The sequence below is a fragment of the Colias eurytheme genome, chromosome 14, assembly GCF_061535395.1.
Source record: "Colias eurytheme isolate Ceu_HAF_F1 chromosome 14, ilColEury1 Martin Lab GWU primary, whole genome shotgun sequence".
Taxonomy (NCBI): domain Eukaryota; kingdom Metazoa; phylum Arthropoda; class Insecta; order Lepidoptera; family Pieridae; genus Colias; species Colias eurytheme.
Window position 1 is genome coordinate 364,134 of NC_142993.1, and position 20,058 is coordinate 384,191.

Genomic DNA, 20,058 nt, shown 5'->3' on the forward strand with positions numbered 1-20,058 from the left:
CGGGGCGGACCGCTAGTCTTTTATAAATATAAGTTTGAAAAGGATGTACCATTAAAATGAGGGTAAAGGGGTACTAAAATAATATTGATGTATTTAATTTTATGGAGGCATTAAATCACAAATCACAATTCATAAATATAAAAAAGGCTGTTAGTTTTAAACTACGCCAATGTTATTTCTAAGCCAAAAATTTGCCGTTACAATAGTTCTCAATCTAAAATTCACCATGAATCACAAACAAAGAAACATACCTGCATACATAAGTGATACTTGAAGAACATAATCCAATTACTGAGTCTGGTTAAAACGTAACCTAACCTTTTTAACCTTTTACCTAACTTTAGAGTCTTAATTATCCTTCAAAACACCAGCATTTTCCGTTATGAAACAGTTCAAAGTGAAGTCTGAATAAGAACAAACATTCTTACGCTGTAACGTACTCAAAAACTTTCCTTGTACGACACAGAATTGAAAGCTATTTATAGCAAAAAGTTACGCAAAAATTGTAAACATGAATACAAAATGAACTCCGATACATATGTATCCCTGAAGGTAGAAGTTAGACTATGAAGGTGTATCGTTACTGAAATATACTACAAATTTTCGACGCAAGCGAGTAGATAAAATAATTTTACATTCATGTTATTTTATAGACAAAGTTAGAAGCTTCGTTATGTTCGAACAAAAACAATATGTAAAGTAACTTTATCTCATTATTAAAAAAAACCTTTATCTATAAAATATCTCACGTTAAAAACTATCGAATAAATTAATTGTATCACAGTTTTTATGTTAAACTACCAACGAACTCTCCAATCAAATATCTTTATTTCACTTGTATAGGTACCTATGGTTACTAAGGTGTCTATTAGAACTATTTTAAATAATATGTTTATCACATATAGGTATTGTCACTATAAATGGCGTGCAAAAAAGTAATTTCCGACTTATTATATTATGTTGTTGAAATACCACGTACCTGTTAAACTTATCGGCAAACGCTTTTTAAACTTTATTAAAAAGCTTTGCATCAAGTACGTTTGAGATCGAGAGATAGTTGGCAGTGAGCAACTCTTGTTGCCTCATTTATTATGTAATGTTTAATCGAACTTGTAAATTTTGTTCATTATTGCAAAGTTCGCTAATTGTAGGTTTTTATTTTATTTTATGCAGCATAGAAAATTAATTCTGCTAAATGATTGATTTAGGTATGTCATTATAAAAAATATTTTTCTTTTTCATCTCTTCACTTGTTAGAAAAAACACCTAAAAGTTACCAAAGCCAAAATGTTCTGAACATGTTATGGAAAAGCATGAGCAATCCATACCCACATGACTATACCATCCAAACAACTCCCCATACTATATTTTAAGCCTAGTGCGTGCACCCCGTACCACCTGTCGGGACAGTGGAGGGCTCTCAACGTTGAGTGCGGTTGAGGTGAGCCAACAGTGACAGACATTTCCAGTCACTTGATTATCATATTTGTTTCATGTGTGTTCATCTATGTGTGGATAGGGTTGTTTTTATTATTAAAATATTACATATTTTAGGTGCAATTTCGTCTAGAATTTGCTATTTTATATTCCTCATATATATCTGTATCTCTATGTCCATAAAGTATACTATATATCTACATTATTTAATCGTTTTAAATTTTAGGGACAAAGCTGCGCCATTTATTAAGTAGGTAAAACAATTCTGATCAAACAGCTCGAATTAACTATCTTAAATGCGATGTATGCCAATCTTATTGGTATTCATTAATCGACGTAAATAGATTACAAGAAATTATTGTTTGGCTAAAGCAGTAGGCGAATTTATTTTCTTGTCAAAAAACAATATTTTAAAGCAACGCAAATACCATTTCTAATTATTAAAACTACGTTCAACATTTTATAAACGTTCAACGAATCAAATAAAAAGATCAATCGAACCATTTACCAACGTAATAAAAAAATCGATACTTAATTTCCAAGCTAATAAAGTTGCGCTCAAAATCCATTGAACAAAACTGAGAGCTATTTTAAATCATTACAAAATGGAGGTATCAAAGTGGCTGTCAGTCACAGTCGATCGCTGCTGTAATAAAAACCGTTAAATAACATTTATGAGGCCTTAATTACACTTTAATTACACGGCGACGCCTGGCGTTTGTCATTAATTGTAATTTTCATATACCGCCACAGTAGTCGGATATAAAATATTTTATTTGAGATATTAAACGAAAATACGAGTTTGGCGAGATAATATTTGGAGCACCTTTTGGCTTCGCGATTGCTCCGCTCGCAATGAATATTTCTGTTTCTTTAAATTAATTGGTACTGTTACTTTTTGATTGAAATAAAATACCGTCGTTTCTTCTTTTGGAGATAAATTTCATATTTATTTGATCGATTTTCCTTTTGGAATATTTTATTTTATTTACTGTTATGTTATTTTTAAGCTTTCGAATCATAAAGAGGATTTAAGTATTGGTTATATTGATGCGGTATTACATACACCTTTAACCGACTCCATGCTATTATAAAACATAATATTCTTTAACCCTTATACAAGTGGGATGATCATAACATCACATAAAATGCACAAATAGACAACTTAAACCAAGAAGCGATCTATATGTAAATTTAACGCTAAGGTACACCATATAATGTACAACGTGCTTAGCCTGTATAGTGTATGTATCCGAAGCATATAATTCATAACTCAATGCTTGTCGTGTAGTTAACGAAGACATTTGAGTTCTCACCTCTCTGCTACCAACTATTCAAGTTTCGTAGACAAACTTTGTTACTAAGGGTTGGGTCTCAGAAGCGAGAGCGGTAAATTAAAATAATGTGAACAATTTATTAAAATGTTTATTCAATTATTCACAAAAGTTTTCATTATATTGATTGGATACTAAATGGGGGTAGAATAAGAAATATTTGTGAAGAGAATCCGTTTTTATAAAATTTTATTGGAATCTTAGATTACATTTGTTCCAATAAACCTTTATGACTAATTTGTATTTAAAAAATCTATTGGAAAATGTAACTTTATTCACGAACCGAGAATTGTAATTGCTATGAAACTACTTATTGACAATTTATAAATTAAAATTTATGTCTATATTAGATTTAGCGTAACAATGATATATGAACTAAACGAGTAATATGCTCTCGTAATAGAATATCGTGAACGAAAAGCACAGAGCGAGTCTATTTATCTCCGTAGAGGTGCTACGTGCCGTAGCAGCGTCTACGAACACAAAGAGAGTTATTCGTACTGGGAGATTCCACGAAGACAAAAGCTACGAAATCTACTGTTTATTGTATTAAAACAACTGCTTATAACAAAAGATCTGTATTACTGGTATATTACCAAGTCTTTCGACTTATTCGTATCATGTATTGTATAAGAAAACTAATTTATTTACCTACTAGATCTGGAATTTCAACCGTATAAGCTTGGAATTTTGAATTTCACCCTCTAAGAATTTCATAATAATATCGCATTGTTGAACTCTCACACAGAAGCCTGTTTATTATCAGTCTCCTCGCTCGGCTCTATCAAATTATTTAAAGTTACCGCGACGGTGACGTCACACCTTGTTACCGAGTCTTTGATTCCGAACTTGGTCTCATTATCCACACTACAACAACAAGCAACCGATAATTAGCACCTCACTGAATAACTTTGTAGAGCAACTGCGATAGAGTTACAAAAGACATGCGATATTAATTAGTGTCAAACTACTAATTAAAGTGTCGAATATTTCTTTAATTATATATTATTGCACAAAGGTCTATATGTTATCAGTGATCGAGACAAGTAACCGAGGCTCCAGTAATAATTTTTTTCACTCAAAAAGTTAAAGAAAAATATTACAGTAAAGATTGGATTTTAATCAATGAAGCTTCGCACGAAAATCGAATTGAAACTTGCACAGCATCGTGAAATTTTACACACGATGCAAGTTTCAATTCTTTCTCGTGTTTTACAGTTATATCAGACTAATACAAAGAACATCCAGAAAATCAATTTTACTTTTAAAATCGGGGAAATTTAAAGCGATAAATATTCTAAAACAATTCTTACAGCAAATATGTTAAAATATTAAAACCAAGACAGAACGATCTCTTCAAATTCAATGAATAATTCAATACCGATAACATGCTACGAAGCTCGTAGACATTGCTACAATCGTAGCACAAACGCGTAGCGTGTCTATTATATGAATAGTGTAGCAGTATTGTCTCTACCTAGTACGTCTTATCTCATAAAGCATAGAAAATTGAATATAAGCTTTTGTTTATTACCGATTTCATTTCTAACTATTTATTAATCACGAATCGACGAACAACGAATCTAGAAATGTGTCTGTTACATTATTCTTATTTAGCTTTCATTCTAAATAACAGCAAAGCACAACACATAAATACGCATAAAGACAGAATAAGTAATAACAAAACATATCAAATTGATCGTCCAAGCATACATTTATCGCAAACGGAAGCGTTAATACATTCATCTAATGGGATTAACTAGACGGAGATTGATGAAGTTTATGGAGCGGCGTATACAGATTTATTGCGCTCTATTAATTCATATTAATTACATTGCTCGTAATGCGCTTCCAATAAAGCAACAATCTTGTATAAACCGTTTGTTTCATAAATACTATTTAGTGAATAATAAAACCAAACTTGTAGAATCAATTTCAACTCAAACAATTATTAATTAAAAAACTTTTTTCAGTCTTTTTCGAATCGTGTTGTACAACTTTTTGTGGACACTCTGAAATTACTTGAAGTAAGAAAGAACAAATATAAAAGGATTATTTATAAAAGAGATTTGTATTTAAACCTTGAAAAGAACATTTTGATGATTGTATTATAAGTACACGCACAAAATTCAACAAAAAATGTCTCTAACTTTTGCGTTGAACAATACTGAGAAGTTTTACAGTGAACAATCGTTCACAATAGAATTTTTTGAAGGGTGTATTCCGACAATACTTTTACTTTTTATACGTAACAAATGGGTCATAATTCTTCATCCTTTTTACTAAAACTTTTATTATAAATTAAATATTAAATAGGTATATTAAATCATTTTTATTTTGAAGAAGTATATTTCAGACTACATAGTACCTAAATGCTTATAAACAAATGTTTTATTCATCGTTCCTATTTCTATCATAACATAGATAGTGTCGTGATCTTTTTGCGACCCAGTTAGATTTATTAGTTCGCTTTTTCAGAAAAGAAACACACATCTTATTTTTTTCCATACATCTTTGTTTGGAAAGCGTATCCATTGTAACCTTCCACCTCACAATTCGCCCACTTCACATTCACACCACTTACGTGGCCTGTCAAGTTTGATATTTCTGCGCAATTCATCTAACGTTTCCCACAAAAGGAAGTGAATATCGCGCTAAAACAAAAGTGCAGTGACGTCAACACTCAGCAGGCTCGCTGCGGTTTCCAGGTGAATATTCATGGGAGTCCGATTTTGCCTTTTAAATTCGCTACCGAGTACGAGTCGACACTGTCATTTTACTTCCGCCGTGTATTTAAATGCGCACTCATTTCATGAATGTTAAAATCATGTTTAAAGTCTTAGCATATGGCATGTGCATACCTTGTGTCTGTAGCGTAATTATTCATTTTGTGTTCACTTCGAAAGACTTAATGCGGGCGTTTCAATTAATTTCCACTAGAGTAAATTAAAACTATACCTACCTATTTATATGCGAATAAATTAAGAAAGTAATACTTTAAAGTAAAGTGAAATTCGCGATTTCGATAATCGATAAGCTAGATTGCACGCTCAAAGATCGCATCACGCTTAAGCACACTTATTTTCATAAGATTATAACGAGCTATTTGCCAGCGCAATTTGCTCACCTCTTTATCTGTGTAATATTTATAATTTCACTTTACTTTAAAGAACTAAATAAAGATTTTAATTTCGATAAGAAGTAAAATATCGTGACAGAAATATTTGTAATCATATATTCAACTTTTAAACATATGCTACACCATTGTCATACCAATCCATCGTTGAATAATAAATTAATGAGTATATAGTGGTATATTAAACCTCAGTTACCGCAACAAGTATATAAATCAGTGCTGTTTCGATCATGTTTCGTAGCGTTTCGTAGCATTTAGCTGAGACGTTCATTTGCTACATTTAAGATAAATTAATGTATTCCAATAATGAAAGAAAACGTTTCTGGTAATAACTTTATTTCTTTGTAATGATGCAGAATATAAACAAAATGAAAACTTTAGATAGTATTTCCACAATTTTCAACTTTTTAATATAAGAAGAGGCCACAGAGCAGAGAAGTCACAGTACGATACCAGCCCATAAACCTGGGACATAGTAACTTACATAACCTTCCGATCACTAGATCGATGACGTCACCGTAATCGCCTTATGATCAGCGACGCTAACACGTTCCAACTGATCGTAGATTCAATTATTTCCAGCTAGAGAGGACAGGGCATACGTGATTCTCGTATTTGGTAATCTTATTCCTTTTAGCGACACGCTTAGAATGGGTTCGTTTAGATAGAAAGGGAATCTTTTGTCCTAATATGTTTTGTGAATAATACGAGTATTCTAAGAAGTTCATCATTATTATGTTAAAATCCTGGTATAAACATCGAAACGCTGGAAACTTTCTTTATGTCAGAATTATAGTTTGATGAGATGTAATGTAGATGGAGTTGTTAAAGAACTACACAATAATATCCTGTTCAGAATTTGTATTGAATTTGTACAAAATAAATATAGGTAACGTAATTAAATGTATTAAAGAAACTTATCATTTTTTAATGTACCCCTGAATCAATTAACCTAAACATTTAAGTACCGTACCTTCAACTAGTGTCAAAAACATGAATCCATCACAAGCCCGCCGAACTTACAAATTCTGAACAGGATATTATAAAATTGAAACCGACTCACCCCTGAAGCCTTCGTTGTTTTGCGAGTTAGTTGTAATTAGTTAAGGCTCGCTCCTCACTCATAATTGCTTACCTGCGGAAAAGAGAAGTTTGTTTATTATAAAATTATATTAATTTAAACTCCAAAGTTTATTATTGCGTATTAGCTACGGATCCGTTAGTGAAACCCTGCTTATAAAGGTAGGGTTAATTTTTGTCTTCCGTTGGGTGTATAATCGTGAATGTATTATGAATGACTACCTTTCCGCCCGCGGCTTCGCCCGCTTTGTCTAAAACATAATAAATTATATACTAAAACCTTCCTCTTGAATCACTCTATCTATTAAAAAAAACCGCATCAAAATCCGTTGCGTATAGTTTTAAAGATTTAAGCATACATAGGGACATAGGGACAGAGAAAGCGACTTTGTTTTATACTATGTAGTGATAATAACAATATAATACGCAGGTAGTGATACTATGTGATTCACATACGGTTGAAATATATTTTAAAATACTCTCAACCTCAAAATCTAACAACTTTTGTGGGAAATAGTAATTGTAAAATTTAAGGTATTTATAAATTGAGATAAAATTCGTCAATGAAAACTAAATTGATTTATGAGTTGCAATGTTTCTTACCAAATAACAGACATGTAATATAAACGAAAAACCACAATCTTATAAAAAAAATACAACACATTGCTATGTACCTAATACTTCGAAAAACACCCACCCTCCCTATTTATGTTATTCTATTTCAAAGCTAACCGAATCTTATTTCAAAGCTTCACGACTCCTTTTGCTACACACAATAAAGCCATTTAAAATCTCGTTAAGATTATAAAAAGAGCTGTGACGTTAGAATCTAGCATTGCTCTACAAAATTTACCCTTACTATTTACCTTATAATTATAATGCTGTAGTGTAGAAAACCTCTGCTATTTCTTTAGTTATTGTGTACGTATTTTTAATTAAGTACACAATGTGTTAAATAATTATTTGTATATGAATTATGTACAATGAATTGCGTTGTTCTACTTACATAGCCCAAGAATTGTTTTTAATGTTTTACTTATGAAATGTTACGCAGCTGAATTTATATTTGTACTATTTATATTAACCTGTGTACTATTTTTTAATTACATTATACTGATATGAAATGAACCTCTTAAACGTTGTTCAATTATCGAGGAACACGGTAAGAATACAAAGAAAGCAGACACCTATACGGAGAAAGCTGGAGATAATACGTCAATCATGAACTAAGATTTTATTAAATGAAGCTGCATTCAGTTCCAAACATAAATAAAATAAAATCCTCTCATATAACAGATCACACAATTATATCTGACAAGAATTTACTTGATTAAACTTTAAACACTGGATTAAAACGCAAACCCGTTGCAAAGACAAATAACGTCCATTCTTTCAACTCCCGAGCGTACTTATATTGTGTCGTGTTTCCTTAATAGACGTTATTTATTGAGAAAATTGGATCTCGACTGGACCATTCAATGAGGAAATTAAACTTCATTGAATGTAATTTCAATTTCGAAAAGTCCATCAACAGCAACTGTTTCTCTATAAGAGAGACGAAGCGAAATCTTATTAAGTATTACAATGGCTTTAGAGGATAATCCGCGTGACTATCTCTGTATTGTTTACAGTTTTATAGGATTTATTCTGCTTCTTATATTTAATCCAACGCTCCGGACGCTTAATCATTTTTATAAAGTAGAGAATAAATCTGTCGGAACTTAAATTGTCAAAGAGTTTTTAAATTCAATCAATTATAAATAAACAATATTTTTAAATTAAATAAATGGAAGATAAAAGTATAATCTACAGATATACGAAGATATTTTGACTGTTATAATAAGCTTGTATCCAACAATTGAATAAACCTTAACCATAAAGTTTTTTGCAAACAACCTCAATTACACGATCGATTGCTACTATAAGCTTTCTTTTACACGCCACAACTAAAATAGAACCAACAGAACATTACTTCGAAGGCCTTTGATTGGCCTTTGTCTAAATCGCCTCCTCTAATCACATTAGAGACCATAGATAAAATCGCGCGGTCGAATTAGCGCGCTAAAACCTCTGCAATGCGAAACTTGACATTACCAGGTAACGCGAAAAGGCGGCAAAAGTGACATTGACAGATAACTTTTTTTTCACATCTCCAAACATTTCTCATTTGTCCTCGGATCAGAGATTACAATCAAGCAGCTTGACAAACAAATCTCGGTAAGGAATGAGGGTTTAATATATCTAGATGAAAACTTTATAAGGCCGGGAGATAGGAGGGGCTTTTACCGTAAGGTGTAGTTTATAATTTACAAACTTTAATTGTCTTACAACGAAAATTTGAACCTAAATAAGTTAAAATACAATTTCTTTATGTATTTAATTTTTTTTGTTACATGAATCCTGATTTTGATCTGACGGGAAAATCTTCAATTTCATATTACATTGATGGATACAGACAGAAACTCTAGAATAGAAAACGTTTGCCCAAATATAAGCGTATTTTTCACATCGCAGATCAAAGGCAATATCTCCTTTAATACGGTTCAAAACTAATGATGTCCCGAACGAATTGCTTTTATCTGATATCTCCGTATCGACTTATAGTCAATAAAATACGGTAGAATCGTGACAATCGCTCTATTTCTAGTTTCTGTGATAGAAAACAGATTTCAATCATTCCTTACAATATATATATATACTCAATTTAAGTTTAATATTTTTCCCTTATAAAAGCAATAAAAGATTTACTGATGCGGTTGAATTTGCATTAAGCAGCTAGTAATATGAATCTCTATGGGATTATGTTCGTTTATATCATTCACTTATGAATGGTACTTACCTATTATATGTAGTTAAATTTTTGATAATTGCAATATTTTTCTAAATGTAGTAAAAAGTATTATCAAATCACATCGAAACCCAATGAATCTTATCAGAATTTGGAAATATTAAGGAGACCTATTATAAAAGTAATATAGATTAAACAAACACCTTTTTCCAAATACGAAAAACACTATACTTCATTCTGTTCTACCAGAGCCACGAAACCCAATTAACAGACCTACGACAACTCAGCGATAGCAGCTGACCCAGCATCGTTGGAAATAAATATTTATCTCAAGTAAATGTGCCAGGAGGAACATTGACAACAGGTGCCGGGTTTTGGCTCGCTGCCATCTCTTAACGCCTATTTGACGATACTCATCTCGATAATATTGCTTGACAGATGCTGAAACTTCAATATAATGTTACAGATGTGATAATGTCTAGTTATTTCTAGTATTACATCTTTATAGCGTCATAAAAAATGCACATCTTCGACAAAAGTGACTGTGTATATATATGAATATACTCTTGTGAATCTGTCTTTTGAAACTATGTGATATTTAATATGGTACTTAACCCCATGCGTGCGTGACGCAGCATGCATAACACGTAGGTATAACATTACCTACATTATATTTACGTATGATGAGAAACGTGACGCTCTCTTGTAGGATAATTTTTGACGTGTCAACGTCTTATAAATCGATAGAGCCGGCTGCACGCACGAAAAAACATGACTCATGCGGCGTTACCTCACTCTGAGGCGTTCCATGTAAGGCTTGAAGTGCAAGCGAGAGCGCGGAACGAGCGATAAAGAAGCACAATCGGCTTTGAGACGTTGTCACGTTCAACTATCGTCAGTAAACCGACTTTACAGACAACCATTTTTTGCAACATGCTTCCATATTTATGTAATAAGCATTATTTAAAACTGATTAATTTTCTTTAACATTTTCACTATTAGTCTTCTGTACTTGTACTGTCTGTATTTCTCCGTCAATAACTAACTCCAACTCAAACATTTATTTATTCAATTAGACTTCTTATAAAAGCACTATTGAATCGTCATAACATTTTTTACATTTACCACCGATTCCGGTTGGAGAAAAACCGGCAAGAAACTCCATAGTTGTCGTTTAAACTTAACTGTATCTTTAAACCGGTATTATCTATCTCATAAAGTAAAGCCACTATTAAACTTATATAACTATAGAGAGAGGAAGCTCATAGATAAGTTATCTAGACGCAATAAACTCGATCCTTAGTGTATAAAATCCCTTGGAGGTGTAACTTCTCGCCAAGTTTAGATCACGATAACTGCACTGAGCTTGTGAAGTGCATGTATACTTTTGTAGTATGCTTTGCATCCTTTTAGCAGCTTTTACTTAAGGATTGTGTACCTGTATTAAACTTTTTTGCTTGCCTGATAATGGCTATATATTTATTTTGTGAGTAATTACATACGTCTTTTGTTTCTTTCTTTGTAGAAAAATCGTTTACAAATTATCGCAGCTATAAAATTAAGTGAGTAAAAAGGTATACTTTTAATAATATTAGAAATTAAGATGTTGTTACGACGATGGTTCCAAACAAATAAACAATTTTGAACTGTGATTCAACTCATGATATACTTTTATCTAGATGTATAGAGATCTGTATTTTCACAATTGAATAGTTCAAATACCACAAGCGAAACATATGCATTTCTATGAACAAACAAAGCCAAAACATACGAGTAAATATAACATTCTCAAATACACCACACAGCTCAAACTACATCCCTAAATAAGCAAAGCTCGTGCTATCAAAACTAGACCACAGATAAACAAACATTTCATATACATATCTATTATTTTAATGGTATGTTAAAACAATTTTGGCTTAGGAATTTTGAATGTTTCTAACGAATGAAATCAACATACCCAATGGATTTCCAAAATTATTTCACCAAAATCTTGTATGTATGTATTTGTAATCCTGAGTGACATAGGTGAGATTTCGCTTTTGTTTCTATTCCTTGTGAACCCCCGAACCGAGACAAGCAACTAATACATATGATAGGTAACTACTTCTACGAGAAAACACTATTTAAATCTGGCAACATATTTATTTATTTCCAGTCATTAAAATCAAACCTATACTCTCACATAGTTAAAAACTCCAACCACTTTACAATTTGCGTCAGCATGTCATAAATCCTATATCAAAAGACATAACGACCACTGGACGGACCCTTGCAGGGTATATATTAAAGATAAGATACAATCGAAGCAAGGTTTATGTTATACCTATGTATTTAGAGACCCTCAGAGGTCCCCTAAGGTACCGTAACCGATATTATATGAACCATTGTAACCGTAATAACCATTCGAAATGGTTTTGCTAAATTAAATTAATAAATATGTTAGTATGTAAATATTAATAACCACATCGGTTTGTGTTTAATATGCCCACTTTTGTTACCTTTTGAAACAGGTATAGGTACAGGAATAGGTAAAATGTATCACCAACAGAATATTTTTATAAAAGTAAAAATACTCTCGTACAAAATTATTGTAAAACGTTTTTAAAATATCGATCAAATATGAACGCATGAAATAACAAACATTTTCTAAAAGGCTCTATCAAAGCTATCTCAATAGCATAAAGGAATAAACTACAATATTTTTATATTGAAATTTAGTAACGCGTTAATATTTAAAATAAATCCTTTTTTACATTTTTAAAAGCTGATTAATTTTTTTAAGTAAATTTACAGAAAAGCAAAGTACCTAACAATCAATAGTTAAACGAGTATAAGTAATATGTAAGCAGAATATATCTTCCAGCGCTTTTAATTTTATAGAAAATAATTAAGCGATTTATCCATTGACAGTGCAAGACACACAGAGAGCTACAAGCCCATAGTAGACTAAATAATGCAAATTATAACAACAACACAATGTCAATCAACGAAGACAACGCTAAGTAACAATTTACAAGCAATTTGCAATACATTTCGAAAAAAGTATTTCCACCACAATCTATTTCAGGGTACGTCCATAATAATGAAACGAAATGACATTTTGCGAACGCAATACGAACAGTGAATGAATAATTCAGGACGAGACACTTCGAAACCATCTCGAAGCTCTCACAAAACATTGTTTCCTTAATCGGTAAACTTTCACACATAATGGCATTTCTATATCTTATCCACATTCACATGAATTATTGTAAGGAATACGTGTTTTAGTTAGGTCACTATATTGAATTATATTCACAGATTTGTACACCTAACCACAGAATACTTAATAGTAGCTATTGACGGAACGTTAAGGGGAGTCCCGTCAGCGAAGCGGAGTAAAATTGGTTTGCAAGATCAAATTTTTCATGTATTTGCAATTATATGACGCTTTTAGAAAAAATAACCAATACACTTCAAGATATTGCCGAAAAAGTGTGCTAATTTGTTACACAACCACGTGTATTTTGCTCGATCATATAAAATCATAAAAATAGGCTAAAATAAAAATCGAAAAAGAATTATTTAATAATAAAATTTCTGATTTTGCAAATAATTTTTATATAAGGATATGTATTTTGATGTACTGCAGAAAACTTGCTAAATTTTGGTTTTCAACTGAAGCCCTGTAATTATTAAATACAATATATTATATCTCAGAACTTAACGTTGCCCAGCGTTTTCTTGACAGCCGACGCGAGGAGCGAGGAGCGCAAACGGCGCGTTGAAATACCTCGCCTTATAATTATTGTATAGTGAACTAGTTGTGCCCCGTATTGCTCTTCCTAAAGGTCTTACCATGATATTGTACAGCCTTCCTCGATAAATGCACTAACTAACAGTGAAATAATTATTCAAATCAGACTCGTAGTACTGAGATTAGCGCGTTCAAGCAAACCAACAAACAAACTCTTCAGCTTTATAATATTAGTCAAGATAAATCGCATTCAAGACTGTTAAAAAGTATTTAGTATCAGAATAAAATAATGCTCGCGCAAAATCAAGCCCAAGAGAATACTTTGTAAACAGTTTTAAGAGGGATACAAATCCCTTGTGAGTCAACAGAAAAGATCGCTTATAGCTTATAATATTGAAAACTATTATGTAACAATCTTTTTATACAGAAAAAGCTATTAAATCTTGTTTGCATTCATGATCCTTATATATGCTTCAAGATACGAGAAATTGCCTTTTATACGTTAAATATTTACTTACTTTTTTATTGAAAATCGTTTATAATATGAATTAAATTTAATTTTGTTATTTATATAAAAATTGTTGTTGTTGTTGGCCGATTCTCAGAATTTCATGAGAACATGTGCAGCCGTTTCAGAGAACACATAGTTCTCTGAAACGGCTGCTCTATACATATAGAGAAGACATTATAATGTCTCCCACAGGAACTCCCAGTTAATAAAACTTTATACCATCACATAATACTCCCTATATACAAAACAACGTACACCCGGAACTCGCATTCAAAACTTACACCATTGCTCAAATAATTCACCAACATAAACCCACTACATGACCTACGTGCTTGCACTATAGTAATATATCTATACGACCCTGCAGAGACTGTAGAATCCAGAAGCATGCGCTGTTCTAGACGTGTTTATTTCCTTGAGTGCAGTTAAAGTTGTTAAATTTACAGGCCAATTTCATAGAATTAGGGAAGCAATTTGCGGGGTCAAAACAACGACGAAGAAATTTCGAGTTGTTGAGAACATTAGGAAGAAATGGGAAACGTCTGTACGATGTAAAACGTTTTATCTGAGCATAATAGATACCACAAGATGTATAAAAAAGTGTGTATTTGTCTTTAAAGACGGTAATTGAAAATTAAAATTATCTACTTGTATATTTGTTGAAACTTTTGTGAAAATTTCGACGCGTTGAAAGATGAATACGGTGTGTACATCATTCTTAACTAGAATAAAATCTGCTGAATTGATGTTTAAAACTAATCATTTCAGTTCCTAATTTCCTTAGTATGTAAATCATATTACTTCATATACAGTTCAGCAAATTCCGTTCCCCAACATCCTTTTAAACACTGAAAGTATCAAAATCGTTATCCATTACATAAAAACTGCAAGAGCAACGGGAGTGTAATTCCAAAGGAATAAAAGCGAAATGTGCACGCTACTGCACAATGTTATTAGATCGTGACACTTCATCGAGCGCCTCTCGAACGTAATCTTGCGACAACGCGTCGGCAGATTGTAGCAATAGTGCCAACAATATATTATATGGGTACGCTGGATAAAGTAAGGCGTTATTTCATGCAATGTAACGTACAAGTTTTGACGTGGAATTCCAGGATACTTTTATATAATTCTTAATATAAAGGTTGCACGTAGAAGTTATGTGTTAGAACATGATACTTAAATCTTGTTTATTGTTTACTTTTTAATAACATTGCTGTTCGGAATAGAACAAAAATAATTATTATATTGAGGGTAGCTAGTGGACGCGATGTGTTCAATTCAGCCAGAGTGAGGGTAGTCGTGAAAAGACGTTGTCAGTCGTCTGTCGCGGTAATCACGCGCGGATCGCGTGCTATTTTAATTTATACGATTCATTCGTATTTTCATAAGCACTTCACGGGAAGTTTCGGTTGCTTTTTAATTGTTTTATATTCGATTGAAATAAACAACACGCCGTGGTTTTGTTCATAATGCGAGATTTGGTCGTTATGTGAATAAAGTAATTGTGCCTGGCTGTACTGAAGTGGTGACGTACTTAGTTAATATTGCATTATTATATTTTGTTAAATCAACATGCAGGTGCTACGCAACGTGGTAACAGGTATGTACCTAGAGTTTAATCTTAGCGCTAATAGGTAATTGTATATTTTGGAGTTTTTATTAATTTTATAATTTTAGGAAGGTACATGAATAATTTTCAATTACAAACTGATTGTTCACCGTTGAAGTCACATTTCGTGCGACTTTAAGGTTAGTAGATTAATAGTTATTTACAAAACCTAAGATAAGACCATCTAAACCAACAAACATAAAAACAGCTCATTACGTCTCAATTAGCAGCAAATCACACAACTAAAATCTGCATGTAACAGCGTAATTAACACGAATAACTGTGAGAACATTATTCAGTTGCGACAGCCTTTGCAAGTAACACTCGGAAGCGCAACTAACTTCACGTTAATTGTTAATTATCTACAATCCTTTGATACAGGGTCTATTGTGTCCTGTAATTAAGAGCCAGTGGCTGTAATTACCCTTTGGGTGAAATTAGCGAGGACTGTTAACAGTTCTTGTCTTTTATTCGAGAGATGTATCTTTATCATTGTCTGGGTTTTGTTAAGCGAGACTTTCCTGTGAGAATTTGGTATATAATGACTGTAATGTAACTTGGTCGCCTTTCGGTGAAGGAAAATTCCTTCGTGACTATTTCTATGATGCTTAAATCGTAATATAGAATTGATAGAAAACGTTTATTACAGTATTCGTAAAAATCTGGACTTGGTAATTGGTTAATATACAAAAAGACTACTACTACGTACTAAGCGACTGCTTGTAAGATTATATAGCACTATAGCTTTCCGCCCGCGGCTTCGCCAGCGTTTTCAAAGAAAAACCCGCATAATTCCCGTTCCCGTGGGATTTCCGGGATAATACCTATCCTATGTGTTAATCCAAGTTACCCTCTATATGTGTGCTTAATTTCATTGTAATCGGTTCAGTAGTTTTTCGTGAAAGAGAAACAAACATACACCCATAGGCCATAACATACCCTCACAAACTTATCAATATTAGTAGGATAGGATTATCATTACTATTATTTATGTAGGTACATATTATATAAAGATTCTTCATTTTTTTCATACTAACCAAATAGTAACCTATAATACTTAGCAATTATTAAAAATAATCTTAAAACAATTTCCCAGTTCTTTGCCATTGTACTTTGTGTAAAAATAATTAACAATTTTAGCCGAGTGCAAGCATTTCACTCAAGTGCAAGTCTTTTGTCTTTAATTAATTGTTCTACGATTTTTCAGAAGACGTTAATTGTCCTATTTGCGCATAAACAATAAGAAAGAAAAGATTTATTTGAACGCCAAGTGCAAATTATAAATGCAAATAATACCCCAAAAGAAAATTGTTTATTTTATTTAAATAAAAAGTAAATATAGGTTGAATGAAGTTAACCGCGCTATAAAAAATTTTGGGAGGAGAAGCAGGCCTATTTTTTACACTGCTGCACTGGCAAGATAATACACATAGCTAATGGCATTTTTAAAAATAAAGTACATTATATTAATAGATAAACACTCTACCTATTGCATTTATCATAATATATTAGTGTTTAAATTATTATACTGTCCTCAGTACGTTTCAATTCTCCATCTTAACACATCAAAAGCCCTATAAAATATCTAGTTTAGATCAAACATTAATAAATTACCTAGACGTTAACTGAATACTAACTACATAACACTTCCACGTTAAGTTTAATATTCATTAGCATTTCATTTGAAACCTTTTAGCGAACTTTACAAGTTCTCCCGTTCCTATCGCTGCGAACGAAAACATTTTAACTTTTAAACTATCTCATTTAGAGTATTTTTGTCTTTTCTTTAAAATATTTAATCATATTTTAGCTACTTATTTAAACAGTAATGCTAAAATTTAAATTAACACATCCCGCCCATATTCAGACATCAACAGATTGCTCTAAGCCGTGATAGCGACTTTAAATATAAAATAACAAAATGTATGAAAAAGCACACGGCAATTCAAATATACCTGATAAAAAATAACGTACAAAGTGAGCCAATATACAACACGATGAGAAAAAGGCGGGTTCGCAATAAAAACTATTAAGATAAAACTCCCTCATTAGAGTGCCGGGGAACGGGGAACGGCCTTATTGCTCAGGTATATTTTTAAAATAACTATCAGCTTGTAATAAACGTCCTAATATATCCATCTGTAAGATAAATGGGAGGTTAAGACTAGAATCTTGCTCCGGGCTAGATATTATACCAATTACCAGGGCAATAACAAACTTGTATTTTTATTATTTCAAATAGATTTCTTTAAGGAGCTCTTTAATTCGAATTTATAAAACAATTAGATACGTTTTCTTTTTCTTATTTTGCTTTGTACTGTCTTAACATTTATTCCACTTTATCTCTGCATAAATGTTCTGTCTTTGTTGGAAATAATAGAATAAGTACATTAATACTTCAGTCAGTTCACTAATCAAACTTAAACATTTATTCAAATAGTCTTCTTTTAGAAGTGTATTTGTATTTGAATCGTGTACACACTTAGATTAATATTTATCTAATTTACTACACAATGTAACCAAGAACTTTTATAGAACAATGCGTTTTGGTTACGCCTGTTTGCTTGTTGGTGTTTCTGCTTCAAATATTACGAAACCGCGCGCAATGAAAGCGAATGTAACACAGGTAAATGTGGGTAAAACATTAAAATTAAACGGCCACTATAACAGCTCCGTCCAAGGCCAAAAGTGTTTCATATCAATTAACTCAAATGTGCTGAAAATTCGGCGGAACCGAGTGGAGAGCCCTCTAGCGCACTTTACATTCTCGTTTCGCTATTTTTGTACTAAATTGTAAGTGTAAATACAGACATTTGAACCTTTTCAAAAAGTTGAAGTTAAATTAATACTAACACACGTTTCTTGTTTGTAAGTCCATTATTACAGTATAATTAAACAACAAAAATAACTAAATGTGACATTAAGATTTTGTGACATAAAAGCTTAGGATGCTATTTTTAAAAGGCTGTGGACTAAAAATTGGCCCTGATAAATTCATGAAACCAAACCGACAAGTTTCCAATAAATTCATCTGTCATTTCAACCATCCTTGACCCCTATCTACATAATATTATCCATTGCACAAACTCCTAAAAAAATGGCAGCGCAATGCGCACCGCTCATTTGTCATCTTACATTTTCAGAAACACTTCCCAAACTTACGGAATATTTGTCAAACTTGCAGATGCTTCTAGCAAATTTGTCGCAAGCTTGCATTTTCTTTGATATACGTCACACTAATGATGCAGAGATAGTATTTTTCGTTATTCCACTTAAGTTTTCAAATCTGAGACAGCTTAAAACTATACGGAAATCGAGAGAGCTTTTATTTAGAAAATAATTTTTTTTAACTATTTTCCCAAAATATAGTACATTTGGTGAGTTATTTATTGCGTATGAAGCTTTCAATTTGTTAAATGTCTATTTATAACAAATTATGTCTTGAATCCTGGTAAAATTAGCCCACAATACGTATATTGTAACATTAATTTTTAAAGCGTTCCCCATGCGTAACGTGAAACAGGAAATACAGCTTTTTTACATTAGAAAGGAAAATCTTATACAGGGTGTCCCACTGTTGGTATACTAAGCTAAAAGGAGGTTATAGATTTGCATACGTTGAGTACGTAAAAAATACTTAAAAAATTCCAGACCCATTTTTTTTCAAATAGATGAATTCTTAAAACTCTATGTGTACACCCCTAACAAGCAACCAGCCCATTTTTGTCACCAGCACGTGAGCTATCGTTTAAGATTATGTTTTCATAGACAAAATGCTCACATTAGAGAAGCGGTATATGACGGCTGCGCGAAGCTAGAGAAGAAAACATGGATTTTCAGGAAAAATTTAGCAAAAAAATTTTGATGTAATTTTGTTGTTTAAGTATTTTTTACGTGATCAGTGTATGCAAAACTACTAGTTCCTTCGCGCTTAGTATACCAATATTGGGACACCCTGTATAATTAGAACAGCCAAGTAAGTCAGCGAAATCACTTCCATCAAAATACATAGGTATAGCGATACAATATACAGGGTGTAATCGTTAAGTGTGCACAGGCGATTTTTCCGTAAGTATTACAGATAACAAAAAACTTTAAACTGATATCGAAAGTACTTAACCTAATAAGTAAAATGGCGGTAATAAATTTTTTAAAATAAATCGAGAAATATCAAAAAAATTATCTTTAAACCCTCCCTACATATACATTAAGTATGAAATATGAATATCCCATATACATTTAATATGAAAGATTTTAGCTATCTTTTTCTTTTTTGGTTTTCTGCTTTAATTACTTCGCAAATTTGAAGTGACATTTTCCACGTTTTTCCGGACATTTTCACGCATTTTCCGGATATAGATGATTATAGATGTAATTTTATTTTATTATTAGTATTTATATAAATGTAGGACCTCGGAAAT

General features: G+C 32.1%; 1 protein-coding gene and 1 long non-coding RNA gene across 3 annotated transcripts in view; both read right to left on the bottom strand.

Annotated features, from left to right (window-relative positions):
- The window catches only part of Tomosyn (syntaxin-binding protein tomosyn), a 227,810-nt gene that overhangs the window by 142,329 nt on the left and 65,423 nt on the right, over positions 1 to 20,058 (bottom strand). The gene's annotated exons all lie outside the window — the stretch shown is intronic.
- Positions 1 to 20,058, bottom strand: part of LOC149902648 (uncharacterized) — a 117,668-nt gene that overhangs the window by 57,249 nt on the left and 40,361 nt on the right. The window contains exon 3 of the long non-coding RNA XR_016457453.1: positions 6,971 to 7,042. This is a non-coding gene — a long non-coding RNA (uncharacterized LOC149902648). The remainder of the gene's footprint in view (positions 1 to 6,970; positions 7,043 to 20,058) is intronic.